The 11,739-nt window shown below is 32.3% G+C and overlaps 1 long non-coding RNA gene across 4 annotated transcripts; it reads left to right on the forward strand.

Moving 5' to 3' along the window:
* Positions 1-591: 591 nt before the first annotated feature.
* LOC110777976 (uncharacterized) lies at positions 592-11,436 on the forward strand. Of its 4 annotated transcripts, none has more exons than XR_002530635.2 (4): positions 592-900; positions 1,030-1,744; positions 4,317-8,549; positions 11,040-11,436. It is a non-coding gene; the product is annotated as an uncharacterized lncRNA (long non-coding RNA). The 4 variants fall into 4 exon arrangements; XR_008926593.1 differs by having other exon boundaries at positions 593-1,744; positions 4,317-7,705; positions 7,834-8,549; XR_008926587.1 differs by having other exon boundaries at positions 594-1,744; positions 4,317-7,972; positions 8,451-8,549.
* Positions 11,437-11,739: the final 303 nt, after the last annotated feature.

Here is an 11,739-nt window from a genome sequence, read left to right on the forward strand (position 1 = left end):
AATCGTATTGTTACTATTTAAATTATATAGTCATTATAAAGATTTGTAATAGCCCTGATTTTAAGCAGCTCTTAGTATGATTTTAAAAGTGATTATCGTCTTAAACGTGTTATTAGAATTTTTCAAAAAACCTAATTTGAGATTAAGATCGTTATTAAGTTGGTGAATGAAATTGAATTCTTATTTATTATTATAATATTATATTTAAGCTAGTCTTCGAATTGATTCTAGAGTTTTACCTTGAGATAAATGTCTAGAAGTTTCTTTGTTTAAAGAGTTTAGATTTTTGTTAAATTTTAAATTAATTTATCTAAACTCAATAATTTATCATGGAATTAGGATTTTAATTTTAAATCAGATCAGTCACAAACAATGTATTATTTTATTTTTATTTATTTAGTTAATTTATTTGCCTTGGATATATTCCCTAAACAAAAAATTTACAAGTCCTTAATTTAGTGTTTAATATTTTATTTTGGAATTTACAAATCTGATTTTTGTTGATTAAAATAGATAACCAAATTGTGTTACTTTTGTCAAATTTCCATTTACTCTATAGCTTAAGTGGCAAGACTTTCTAGAGAAATCTAAGCTTAACTAGAAGCCTATTATTTCATTTACTAAAAGAAACCAAACACCCAACCCAATCTCCTTCATTTCCCCTTCTCTCTCCCCATGGTCAGTCTCTCTCCCCCTCCTTTGCTCTCTGCTCCACCGCACCACCTACGTCGTACTCTCTTCTCCTTCGCCGGCGCGGTGGTTGGAGTGTTCCTAGTGTCGTTGTCGGTCTGTCCTTGCTCCGCATCCCTCTCATCTCCTCCCTTCTCTGGTCCAAGCTGGGTGCCGCCGTCTCCGGTGGTGGCTGCAAAACCACCCTCATCTTGGTTCTCTTCTCAATTGGTAAATTTACTTGAACTCTTTTGTCAATTGTATTTAATTAAAAACCCCCCAAATTGAAGAAACCCTAACTTTCTTCTTCAATTTTCTCTCTCCTCTTGTCCGGTGCACCACCTTCTCCGTCGGAGTCAGGGGCTGCTGGAGCAGCTACTGCTGCTGCTACTGTTGTCGTTGCCGCTGCTGTTGTTCGAGTTGCTGCTGCTGCTATTGTTGTTTTCGTTGTTGATTATTGATTTGATTTCCCTATATCTGATCTCTATTTTCCTTAAGGGTATGATCTCAAACTATCCTCCCGAATTTCTTTTCATTTAGCCAATTTATTCAATTCTAGTTTACCGATTCAATTGAAGTAGTGGTTGAATTAAATTGTGCTTTGGTGTGTTATTAGTTAATAAAGTAGGAAGTAATCCTAACCATCAAGAAGTAATCTCAAATTTTGTAAACAAGGAATTTGAAAGTATTAGTTTGTTTCGAAAAAGATTTTGAATAGCTATGAAATTAAGATTTTCAATTTGATAATTTAATCAATTAATATTCATTAAGCATATAAATTTAATTGTTGAATTTTATGTTTTCAATCACAAACTATGATTAGCGAATCCAATATGGTTTTTCTTAAAATAAAATACGTGCTATGTAGTTCTAAGTTAGGTTTTTCGAAAATCAATTGAGATTTCAAAGAGAATTCATTAAGTCCTAGTTATAATAGAGTGGGTAGTTTATTAATTTAAGTCTTTTTTTTGTCGAGGGATTGATTGAGGATGGTTTAAGAAGATTTGAGTCATGAAGTTAAGCGAACGATGATGATCGAATATGTAGCTTTGGGATTTATGAATGGTTATTGAAGGTACACATCGTCCAACCATCTTCAACGTTTGAAGCATATCTTGTGTTTAAGTATTATGTATATATATGTATAATTGAATGTTGTTTTGCGAATTGAATGTTAGTCAAAAAAAAAAAGAGAAAAGCGATTATTCATCGCGCACACCCCCGGTCTAGTTTCCTCATCTCCACTCTGCATTCAGTTATTTTGCAAAACTGAATTGTATTTACAATTGATTTGTACTTTGCAAAATAAATTAGGTTGTTAATGCTTTTAAGAACCATGATTCTTTTAAAACGAATGTTTGTGTCAATGAGAACCCAAGTGAGGGATGGTTTGAGTTGAGGCATTGAGCGGCTTGAGAAATTCAGTTCATTGAGTATCTTGAGGTCGAACTTGGAAGTCGTGAGATGTGTGAAAGAGTCAAAAGGTTAAAGGAGTGTTAATTAAGAGTTAATCATAAGTGAATACGTTAATGATCAGGTAAAAGCCCTTGCATAATGGAAATAGTCCTACATGAGTTTCTAAGGAGTTTAGGTCTTAGTGTTAAACTATATTAGAGATCCTAAAGTAAGATTTAGTGGAACCAAAGACACCTATTTTAATTCTAAATTCTTGTTTCAAAAAAGGTTTATGTTTTCTTTCAACCGGGTCATACTTGTTTTTAGTTTTCTTAAAGGACGCTTGTTATCTTAATCAAGTGTTAATAATAAAAGAATTCTTTTAATGTGGTAAATGAGAATCTTTAATCTATTTTAAGTATAACAAAAGCGGAGTTTCTAATGATTCTTAAATGAGATGTTTCAAGGTTTTATTTATTTTAGGATTTCCTAAAAGTCATATTTATTTTAGGATTTCCTAAAAGTCACATGTTTTTCCTAAAACCATGAACTATGGAACTTAAACTAGCTTTGAACAATATTAAAGTGTTGAATGAAGTTAAAAGTTGGAAAGGTTATAACGAAAGATATTTTTAGTTTTATTTTGTTTCTTTAAATGACAGTTTGCAAATAAAGAAATCATTAACAAGTTTTTTTTAAAAAAGAGTTTATTATGAGAATAAAAATATACTTTAAAATAAATAATCAAGTCTTTATATTTTTATAACCTAATAGTTTGAAATCTATCGAGAGGACATTTCAACAAATAATAAAGATTATGTTTGAGTGATTATGTTTTATGTAAATGTTTACGAAATGCATTTCAGGCACACTAAGCTATTGAATAATGAATACGGATTCGAGGAAAGTATACCCTAATCATAACCTTAGGATATTAAATGAGTGTCACTCACTGGCAGTCTATTATTAATCAATGGTCTAAGAAGTATAACTAAGGGTAAAGAATGATTCTAAGTTAAAAGGGAATAGTTGAGAATAGTGTCCAGTTTTTAATCATATCGTTACAGTTTGTTTAAGTATAAGAGAAAGTGTCAGCAAGTCTTGAGATTGATATTTAATTGGGTTGAGGATTTATTCTGAGAAATAAATGGAGTTTGAGATATGATGAGAATGAAGCTAATACATGAGTGAGGGAATGCATATTTTGAGAACGAACTAAGTTAAATTGGTAATAAAATGCCTAAGTAGGGGAAATTAGCCGAGTATGTGTGGCGTAGTGCTCACATGCATCGGTGATGAAAAACATTGGAAGCAAGTGCTACATTAGTAGACTCGTGGTAAATGGGCTTGACCCATATTTGTAAGCGAGTGCTATATCAATAGACTCGTGGTAAATGGGCTTGACCCATATTTGGAAGCGAGTATTACTCGTGGTAAGCGGGCTTGACCCGTAGTTAGGGACATGTCCTAGTTAAGTCTTGCAAGCGTATGCTTATCAGGAGGGTGACGACCCCCACCAAATAGAGACAGTTGGTTGAATAAACCCTCTCTATTCGTGTTCACTTTCCCCAACAGTAAGCTAATATGTTGTGACTGTGTAAGCTATTATACTGAGTTTGAGTTGTATGTTTTCGCAACGAGTTATAAATTTCTTACGAATGTCTATATCTGCATTTGAATTGTTATGAGAGCTTTATGAAGAGAATTATGAAATTATATAGAACATGCATTGTGAGTTGGAATGGTGTTTGTGAGTTTGTTATGTAGCAAAGTAATACGACGTGATAACTTTGTGGAAGTGAATTTCGTATTGAGCTATGAATAAATATGTATATTATGAAAAAATGACTGTTAGAGTTATGATTGGAAAGGAGTCAGAGTATGATAGTAACTAGATGGGTAATAAGCTGCTAGCTAAATTATTGAGGTGATTGTTAATTGGGAGTCATGTGGCATACTAAGTAAATTCGTAAACAATAGTGATTATTCTATGGTGATATGGTTGCATTGCGTTTTCTTTTAAAAGAATAACAATTGTTTGAATCATACGGATTTCACGAAATTGATTTCAAAGGAATTATAAATCTTCTTCAAGTAAAGTTTTCAGGTGTTTTGAGTGACTAAGTTACATTTCAAAATAAAACATAAAAGCTAAAACTATTTTGAGCCACCTATCAAATGCATTTTAGGTTGGATGTGTGTACTCAGATTTCCGCTGATTTTGTTCTTTGAACCTGTCCTGGTGGGGGCAGAGTTAAAGTGTTTTGCAGGTAGCAAAAGTTAGGTCTCAGTTCAGGTTCAAGGTTCGTAGAGTTCTCCGATGGCCTTATGTGTCCAAGGTTGGAGTATGGATTCGCCAAATGTAATTTAGTTCCTAGAGTTTGTTAATGCGCTGTATAATTTCTTCTTAAATCTTTTGATTTATAATTTATGGATTACATATCTGTATTGGAGTCGTATCTAAGTTAAGTTTCTTTGGTTTAAAGTTAAGTGTGCTGAGAAGTAGCTTATTAAGTGTGGGTTGTTGCAGTGACGCCTTGGTAATGTTTTGGAATATGTTATATGTTGGAATGGTGTAATTGAAGCAGGTGAAAAAGGTTATGACGTAATATCCTAAGCAATGTTTTAGGTTGTCCATATTTAGGGGAAGTGCTACCGATTTTTTTTTTTAATAATTAATTAAGTTTAAGAGTTTTAATTAGTGTTTTTGAGATAGGCTAAACCCGTGATTAATCCTTGAAGTGGTTTGAAGAGTTAAAGTTTGTTTCGCAGGGTTTTTAGTTGTAATTTTGTTGAGTTTGTTTAAATTAAGACTAAGTATGTTTAGGAAGCAGCTCGTTAAGGGCGGCCTGTTACAGGTGGTATTAGAGCCAAAGTTTTTGGGTTTGGTTGTGATCTTCATATCACGGCGTATGAGTTGGGAACAGGCTTGTTGGATCAGGAAATAGTGGAAATAATTTTGGAAATTGTTTTTAGGAGGATAAGCTTATAGTCTTGAGTTTGCAATTGAGGAATCGAGAATTAATTGATTTGGAATGGTTTGGTAGTGAAACAATTGATTTCGACAATTTGGTTATAGAGATACGTACTAGCCAAAGTGGCTATAGAAATTATCCGAGAATATATAAGATCAAATTATTGTGATGTAATTTTTGATATTTTGGAAGATTGTGGGTTGGAACTTGAACATTTAAGTTGGCAATTGATAAGTTCAGTGAGCTGGGAAATGTAAATTTAGAGATGTGAATGTTTTAAGAATATTAAGTTATCCATTTTTTTTTGTTTAATAGCTAAAGTTAGAAGTTTAAGATAAGAAATTAATTGAGCCTATTGTATAGTAGAGATCATAGACATGAGGCATCGAAGTATTGCGAATTGATCTGGATATATGAGGTTATTTAAAGGTTAGTGTCGAGAATATGAGTTGGAAAGACAGGTTGGATATAAGAATTCGTATCATGTTATGGAGATATGAATAAATTTCTAGGATTAAAGTGATTATGAGTATATAGGATGAATTTGCTATGGTATGGATTGTGGAATATTGTGGATTCAAATGTTGGTGATTAAGTTGATATTTGAGAAGTTTGGTCTAGAGGCTCAGAGTTGAGTTGAAAGTATGTGTCTAGAATTTTAAATTCTATTTGTTAGATAGAAGTTAAATGTTCAATTTTAGAAGATTGAGATGTAAAAGCATTGGAATTTTGGTTTAGTTAGGTTCGAATGATTTAAATTTTATGGTTTGGGTAAAGCTTGGATATTAGAAATAAAGAAGCGTTTGAACTTGAAAAATTAAGTATATTTGTGGAAATATTTGCTGATAAATTTGGATATATGATAGAAACAATTAAGGATTAGAATTAGAATTAGAATTTTAATGTGATCTAGAGATTAGTAGTGTGTTGGAATTATGAGCCGAGAATTAGAGTTTTGTGATTTTTTACTTGTTTTATTTGTTGTTATTAGGATTATTGAAAAGAAATAAATTCGAGTCCAGATAGGTCGAGATAGGGAATTAAAGTGTTGGAGATATAAAGATGAGTATTGGGAAATAGTATAAATTGTTTGTGGTATCCATTCTTTATGTGTAAGTATGTTATAGGCTTTGTATTATCATTTATTTACCTTTAAAACAATGTTTCTATTTTAAACTTTAATAAACAAAAATGTATTATAAAGCATATTTTAAACGTTTTAACCAAACATTTTTCGAATTTTTGTTTGCAAATTGTTGATTGAACTTCTTCAAATATGATTCCACTTCTATCCAAGCACTCCTAGTAGTTGAGATTCTTCCACATTTAAACCCTTAGTATCCATACATGGCTCATAAGATTTGGCATCATAGCATTATTTCCTTTAGTAATTTCTTTCCATTCAATTTGTTCCAAGTGCCAATGATTTTGTTCCTTGACAAATTCTGACATGAAGGTGTGAGAATATCTTCCCTTATTTGATTTCGATGAAATCTTCTATCCATTCTTAACCTCAATCCCTTTGAGTAGTACTCCCAAGAGTAAACTTATGCCCTTCACTTGCTCTTAATCAAGTTTTTATGCAAGACTAATCCAGAACTTTTCCTCTATGTCTAACCGAAATTGTTCAGTCCTCTTGGAATTGTCTCAATAATTTTCAATTCTAGTTTATTCGATTTTCAAACATTTCTCATTAGAGATTGATATTTTATTTACTACTATATCATGATTTACAAAAGTAGTTTCAGAAGGATATAACTCTTCACATTATTTAAAGTTTTATATTGTCCAATTTGTTTCGAGGACGAAACTTATTTTAAGGGTGGTATAGTGTAATAGCCCTGATTTTAAGCAGCTCTTAGTATGATTTTAAAAGTGATTATCGTCTTAAACGTGTTATTAGAATTTTTCTTAAACCTAATTTGAGATTAAGATCGTTATTAAGTTGGTGAATGAAATTGAATTCTTATTTATTAGTCTTCGAATTGATTCTAGAGTTTTACCTTGAGATAAATGTCTAGAAGTTTCTTTGTTTAAAGAGTTTAGATTTTTGTTAAATTTTAAATTAATTTATCTAAACTCAATAATTTATCTTGGAATTAGGATTTTAATTTTAAATCAGATCAGTCACAAACAATGTATTATTTTACTTTTATTTATTTAGTTAATTTATTTGCCTTTGATATATTCCCTAAACAAAAAATTTACAAGTCCTTAATTTAGTGTTTAATATTTTATTTTGGAATTTACAAATCTGATTTTTGTTGATTAAAATAGATAACCAAATCGTGTTACTTTTGTCAAATTTCCATTTACTCTATAGCTTAAGTGGCAAGACTTTCTAGAGAAATCTAAGCTTAACTAGAAGCCTATTATTTCATTTACTAAAAGAAACCAAAAACCCAACCCAATCTCCTTCATTTCCCCTTCTCTCTCCTCACGGTCAGTCTCTCTCCTCCTCCTTTGCTCTCTGCTCCACCGCACCACCGACGCCGTACTCTCTTCTCCTCCGCCGGCGCGGTGGTTGGTGTGTGTTGCTAGTGTCGTTGTCGGTCTGTCCTTGCTCCGCATCCCTCTCATCTCCTCCCTTCTCTCGTCCAAGCTAGGTGCCGCTGCCGCCGGTGGTGGCTGCAAAACCACCCTCATCTTGGTTCTCTTCTCAATTGGTAAATTTACTTGAACTCTTTTGTCAATTGTATTTAATTAAAAACCCTCAAATTGAAGAAACCCTAACTTTCTTCTTCAATTTTCTCTCTCCTCTTGTCCGGTGCACCACCTTCTCCGTCGGAGTCAGGGGCTGCCGGAGCAGCTACCGCTGCTGCTACTGTTGTCGTTGCCGCTGCTGTTGTTCGAGTTGCTGTTGCTGCTATTGTTGTTTTCGTTGTTGATTATTGATTTGATTTTCCTATATCTGATCTCTATTTTCCTTAAGGGTATGATCTCAAACTATCCTCCCGAATTTCTTTTCATTTAGCAAATTTATTCAATTCTAGTTTACCGATTCAATTGAAGTAGTGGTTGAATTAAATTTTGCTTTGGTGTGTTATTAGTTAATAAAGTAGGAAGTAATCCTAACCATCAAGAAGTAATCTCAAATTTTGTAAACAGGGAATTTGAAAGTATTAGTTTGTTTCGAAAAAGTTTTTGAATAGCTATGAAATTAAGATTTTCAATTTGATAATTTAATCAATTAATATTCATTAAGCATATAAATTTAATTGTTGAATTTTATGTTTTCAATCACAAACTATGATTATCGAATCCAATATGGTTTTTCTTAAAATAAAATACGTGCTATGTAGTTCAAGTTAGGTTTTTCGAAAATCAATTGAGATTTCAAAGAGAATTCATTAAGTCCTAGTTATAATAGAGTGGGTAGTTTATTAATTTAAGTCTTTTTTTTTTGTCGAGGGATTGATGGAGAATGGTTTAAGAAGATTTGAGTCATGAAGTTAAGCGAACGATGATGATCGAATATGTAGCTTTGGGATTTATGAATGGTTATTGAAGGTACACATCGTCCAACCATCTTCAACGTTTGAAAGCATATCTTGTGTTTAAGTATTATGTATATATATATGTATATATTGAATGTTGTTTTGCGAATTGAATGTTATTTTGCAAAACTGAATTGTATTTACAATTGATTTGTACTTTGCAAAATAAATTAGATTGTTAATGCTTTTAAGAACCATGATTCTTTTAAAACGAATGTTTGTGTCAATGAGAACCCAAGTGAGGATGGTTTGAGCTGAGGCATTGAGCGGCTTGAGAAATTCAGTTCATTGAGTATCTTGAGGTCGAACTTGGAAGTCGTGAGATGTGTGAAAGAGTCAAAAGGTTAAAGGAGTGTTAATTAAGAGTTAATCATAAGTGAATACGTTAATGATCAGGTAAAAGCCCTTGCATAATGGAAGTAGTCCTACATGAGTTTCTAAGGAGTTTAGGTCTTAGTGTTAAACTATATTAGAGATCCTAAAGTAAGATTTAGTGGAACCAAAGTCACCTATTTTAATTCTAAATTCTTGTTTCAAAAAAGGTTTATGTTTTCTTTCAACCGGGTCATACTTGTTTTTAGTTTTCTTAAAGGACGCTTGTTATCTTAATCAAGTGTTAATAATAAAAAAATTCTTTTAATGTGGTAAATGAGAATCTTTAATCTATTTTAAGTATAACAAAAGCGGAGTTTCTAATGATTCTTGAATGAGTTGTTTCAAGGTTTTATAATCTTTCCTAACAAGCCATATTTATTTTAGGATTTCCTAAAAGTCACATGTTTTTCCTAAAACCATGAACTATGGAACTTAAACTAGCTTTGAACAACATTAAAGTGTTGAATGAAGTTAAAAGTTGGAAAGGTTATAACGAAAGATATTTTCAGTTTTATTTTGTTTCTTTAAATGACAGTTTGCAAATAAAGAAATCATTAACAAGTTTTTTTTTTTTAAAAAGAGTTTATTATGAGAATAAAAATATACTTTAAAATAAATAATCAAGTCTTTATATTTTTATAACCTAATACTTTGAAATCTATCGAGAGGACATTTCAACGAATAATAAAGATTATGCTTGAGTAATTATGTTTTATGTAAATGTTTACAAAATGCATTTCAGGCACACTAAGCTATTGAATAATGAATACGGATTCGAGGAAAGTATACCCTAATCATAACCTTGGGATCTTAAATGAGTGTCACTCACTGGCAGTCGATTATTAATCAACGGTCTAAGAAGTATAACTAAGGGTAAAGAATGATTCTAAATTAAAAGGGAATAGTTGAGAATAGTGTCCAGTTTTTAATCATATCGTTACAGTTTGATTAAGTATAAGAGAAAGTGTCAGCAAGTCTTGAGATTGATATTTAATTGGGTTGAGGATTTATTCTGAGAAATAAATGGAGTTTGAGATATGACGAGAATGAAGCTAATACATGAGTGAGGGAATGCATATTTTGAGAACGAACTAAGTTAAATTGGTAATAAAATGCTTAAGTAGGGGAAAGTAGCCGAGTATGTGTGGCGTAGTGCTCACATGCATCGGTGATGAAAAACATTGGAAGCGAGTGCTACATTAGTAGACTCGTGGTAAATGGGCTTGGCCCATATTTGGAAGCGAGTTCTATATCAATAGACTCGTGGTAAATGGGCTTGACCCATATTTGGAAGCGAGTATTACTCGTGGTAAGCGGGCTTGACCCGTAGTTAGGGACATGTCCTAGTTAAGTCTTGCAAGCGGATGCTTATCAGGAGGGTGACGACCCCCACCAAATAGAGACAGTTGGTTGAATAACCCCTCTCTATTCGTGTTCACTTTCCCCAACAGTAAGCTAATATGTTATGACTGTGTAAGCTATTATGCTGAGTTTGAGTTGTAAGTTTTCGCAACGAGTTATAAATTTCTTACGAATGTCTATATCTGCATTTGAATTGTTATGAGAGCTTTATGAAGAGAATTATGAAATTATATCGAACATGCATTGTGAGTTGGAATGGTGTTTGTGAGTTTGTTATGTAGCAAAGTAATACGACGTGATAACTTTGTGGAAGTGAGTTTCGTATTGAGCTATGAATAAATATGTATATTATGAAAAAATGAATGTTAGAGTTATGATTGGAAAGGAGTCAGAGTATGATAGTAACCAGATGGGTAATAAGCTGCTATCTAAATTATTGAGGTGATTGTTAATTGGGAGTCATGTGGCATACTAAGTAAAGTCATAAACAATAGTGATTATTCTATGGTGATATGGTTGCATTGCGTTTTCTTTTAAAAGAATAACAATTGTTTGAATCATACGGATTTCGGGAAATTGATTTCAAAGGAATTATAAATCTTCTTCAAGTAAAGTTTTCAGGTGTTTTGAGTGACTAAGTTACATATCAAAATAAAACATAAAAGCTAAAACTATTTTGAGCCACCTATCAAATGCATTTTAGGTTGGATGTGTGTACTCAGATTTCCGCTGATTTTGTTCTTTGAACCTGTCTTGGTGGGGGCAGAATTAAAGTGTTTTCCAGGTAGCAAGAGTTAGGTCTCAGTTCAGGTTCAAGGTTCGTAGAGTTCTCCGATGGCCTTATGTGTCCAAGGTTGGAGTATGGATTCGCCAAATGTAATTTAGTTCCTAGAGTTTGTTAATGCGCTGTATAATTTCTTCTTAAAGCTTTTGGTTTGTAATTTATGGATTACATATCTGTATTGGAGTCGTAGCTAAGTTAAGTTTCTTTGGTTTAAAGTTAAGTGTGCTGAGAAGTAGCTTATTAAGTGTGGGTTGTTGCAGTGACGCCTTGGTAATGTTTTGGAATATGTTATATGTTGGAATGATGTAATTGAAGGAGGTGAAAAAGGTTATGACGTAATATCCTAAGCAATGTTTTAGGTTGTCCATATTTAGGGGAAGTGCTGCCGAATTTTGTTTTTTTAATAATTAATTAAGTTTAAGAGTTTTAATTAGTGTCTTTGAGATAGGCTAAACCTGTGATTAATCCTTGAAGTGGTTTGAAGAGTTAAAGTTTGTTTCGCAAGGTTTTTAGTTGTAATTTTGCTGAGTTTGTTTAAATTAAGACTAAGTGTGTTTAGGAAGAAGCTCGTTAAGGGCGGCCTGTTACAAGATTAGTAGAACATGATTCACTAATAATGAAATTTTAGTCAAATACTCTAAATTATTATACGAATAACCATATGTTATAGTAATATTCAACA

This window comes from Spinacia oleracea, chromosome 1, assembly GCF_020520425.1.
Source record: "Spinacia oleracea cultivar Varoflay chromosome 1, BTI_SOV_V1, whole genome shotgun sequence".
Classification (NCBI taxonomy): Eukaryota; Viridiplantae; Streptophyta; class Magnoliopsida; order Caryophyllales; family Amaranthaceae; genus Spinacia; species Spinacia oleracea.